The sequence below is a fragment of the Erinaceus europaeus genome, chromosome 5 (genome assembly GCF_950295315.1).
Source record: "Erinaceus europaeus chromosome 5, mEriEur2.1, whole genome shotgun sequence".
Lineage (NCBI taxonomy): Eukaryota > Metazoa > Chordata > Mammalia > Eulipotyphla > Erinaceidae > Erinaceus > Erinaceus europaeus.
In genome coordinates this window covers 18,744,241-18,747,409 of record NC_080166.1, presented here as the reverse complement: position 1 = coordinate 18,747,409, position 3,169 = coordinate 18,744,241, and the positions used below count along the sequence as shown (strand labels likewise).

Sequence of the window (3,169 nt, the reverse complement as noted above, 5' to 3'; positions counted from 1 at the left end):
TTTATTTATGGGGGTCGGGCGGTGGCGCAGTGGGTTAAGCGCACGTGGCGCAAAGCGCAAGGACCAGCATAAGGATCCCGGTTCCAGCCCCCGGCTCCCCACCTGCAGGGGAGTCGCTTCACGGGCGGTGAAGCAGGTCTGCAGGTGTCTGTCTTTCTCTCCCCTTCTCTGTCTTGCCCTCCTCTCTCCATTTCTCTCTGTCCTATCCAACAACAAAGCAACGTCAACAATGGCAATAATAACCTCAACGAGGCTGCAACAACTAGGGCAATAAAAAGGGGAAAAATGGCCTCCAGGAGCGGTGGATTCATGGTGCAGGCACCGAGCCCAGCAATAACCCTGGAGGAAAAAAAAATTATTTATTTATTCCCTTTTGTTTCCCTTGTTGTTTTATTGTCGTAGTTGATGCCACTGTTGTTGGATAGGACAAAGAGAAATGGAGAGAGGAGGGGAAGAAAGAAGGGAGTAGAGAAAGATAGACACCTGCAGACCTGCTTCGCCACCTGTGAAGCGACTCCCCTGCAGGTTGGGAACCAAGGGCTTGAACCAGGATCCTTACACCAATCCTTGTGCTTTGCACCACCTGCACTTAACCCACTGAGCTACCTACCACCCGACTCCCCTGTTCTTTGATTTTAAAAGATCTACTAGCTGGAAACCTTAAAGGTTCCAGAAATATTGGGGGGGGTCCCTGTCGGGAAAAATGTCCAGGAACTAAACCCAGCCCAGGGTTTGGGGGAGGGGGGTGGGGGTGTTGTGTGCTTCCTGTGTGTCTCTTGGGAGGGGCTGATTTCTGCCCGGAGGGAAAAAAGAAAATGGGAACAAGGTGGGGCCAGAAATGACACCGCTTCCTGAGGCACAGAAATAGGTCTGCAGAGAGGGTAGCCACAGAGGGGACCCAAGAATGTGAGAATGTGTCGCCTGGGGGGAGGGGTGGCCCTTCAACTCTCCGGTCCAAGCTGGGTCTTTGGAAATAACCCCAAGTTATTCAGAATCTGGTCACGTGATCCCAGAGGCCCCTCCCTGGGGTGCTCCTGGGTCGGTCACCTGGTTCTGTGGCTTTGTCCCTGCGTTTGTTTTTTTCCTTTTTCTGCAGGGCTCACCACCCAGTCGCAGCTGCAGCCAATGACCCCAAGTCTGAGGACGCCAGGTGAGCAGATTCCCCACCACCCCGCTAGAGAACACCTGCCTGGGCTCTGGGTTCTCCTCAGGGGAGTGGATTAGAGAGACTTCACTCTCCCCTTTCTGCTTTGGTCCATTCTCTTACAGTTGTCTGGTTGGCTTTTTGCTATGTCAGTATCACTTGACTGAGGGCACCTTGGTTGAAAGGACTGTTGTCGCCACGAGTGATGTAACACAAAATTATAAATAAGGCTCTTGCCAGGCTGCCATTTCAGAGAAGGTCTACCAGACACCCCCAGGTTTAAGACATTTCCAAGTGCAGAAACAAGGAGTGGGGTAGTGGCACATCTGGTTGAGCGCACGTTACAATGTGCAAGGATCCAGGTTTAAGCCCCCCCCCCCAGCCTCCAGCCCCCTGTCCCCACCTGCTGTGGTGAAGCAGGTCTGCAGGTGTCTCTCTGTTTCTCTCCCTCCCCCTCCACTCTCAACTTCTGGCTATCTCTATCCAATAAATAAATAGATAATTTTAATTTAAAAAAAAGATTATAGGCCAGAGCCCATTCGCATTGACTGCCCTGAGTCCGTGAATCCACTGCTCTGGACCCCCTGGACCGCCCCAACCCAGTTTCCCACCCTTTGAAAACACTCAGAGCAATGTCCCTGCATCAGTTTTTGCTGGAGCCAATCACCTGCCATGCCTGGAACAGGGATCATACCCAAATCACCCTCAGCCCCAATAATCACGAAGTTCATATCTACAAGAAGAACAGGGCCAGTGGGTGAAAGCTTGTGAACTCAAGGAGCACAATGGACACATCACAGGAATGGACTGGGCTCCCAAGAGCGACTGCAATGCCTGTGTCTGGAGTCACAAGGATGGCATGTGGCAGCCAACCCTGGTCATCCGAGAATTAATCCCACTGCCACCTTTGTCAAGTGGCCCCCGCTCAGGAACAAATTTGCCATGAGGAGTGGAGCACGACTAATTTGTTTGTTACTTCGAATCTGAAAATGACTAGTGGGTCAGCAAGCACATTAAAAAGCTGATTTGCAGGTGGCGTGAAGCGCAAGGACCGGAGTAAGGATCCCGGTTCAAGCCCCCGGCTCCCCACCTGCAGGGGAGTCGCTTCACAGGCGGTGAAGCAGGTCTGCAGGTGTCTGTCTTTCTCTCCCCCTCTCTGTCTTCCCCTCTTCTCTCCATTTCTCTCTGTCCTGTCCAACAACATCAACAACAACTATAATAAAACAACAAGGGCAACAAGAGGGAATAAATAAATAAATATTAAAATAAAAAATTTAAAAAGCCGATTTGCTCCACCGCGCACAGCTTGAACTGGCATCCCAACAATGAGCTGCTGGCAGCAGGCTCCTATGGCTTCAAGGGCAGAGTGTTTCCCGCCTACATCAAGGAAGAGGACAAGAAGCCCACCAGCCAGCATGCCCTGGGGCAGCAAGGTGCCTTTCCGCCGACTGATGTCTGAGTCTGGCGGCAGTGGAGCTGGCGGCTGGGTGCACAGTGCCAGCTCCTCCGCCAGTGGCAGCCATGTCTGTGTCGGACACCTCCAGAAGCAGGTCTGACAGGCCCCCGCAGATGGTGTGCCGTCACCGTGCTCCTGTCTGCAGATCATGGGTGAAAGTGTTGGTTTTTGTTTTGTTTTCTTCTTTCAAATAGCAGTGACCTGCAGTTTTTCATTTTTGTTTTTGTTTGTTTCTGCTATTTCATTCCATACTTCTTGACCAAAATGTCTTTTTAAGTAGTTGATTATGAAAAAGTGGCACAATAACTTAAAGGGTGGGGAAGTGTGTAAGTTGTCTGCTAAGACAATTTAAAAGGCTGAATGTGAAAAAAAAATTACAAAAGGTCCCTCCGTGTGAGCGACCATCCTCTTAAATCCTGTACCCCTCACACCTGGGCCAGCTTCCCATTGGCCAGCTGGAAACGCCAGGTGTGGTTCCCTCCCCAGACTCCTCCCACAGTATGCAGCCCTTGTGCTGGATCAGGGCAGAGAGCCACTCCCAGACTTGAAGGAAATATATAAATGCAATA

General features: G+C 51.2%; 1 pseudogene; it reads left to right on the top strand.

The window, feature by feature from the left end:
• The first annotated feature begins 1,730 nt into the window (after positions 1–1,730).
• Positions 1,731–2,961, top strand: LOC103114614 (actin-related protein 2/3 complex subunit 1A-like; annotated as a pseudogene).
• Positions 2,962–3,169: the final 208 nt, after the last annotated feature.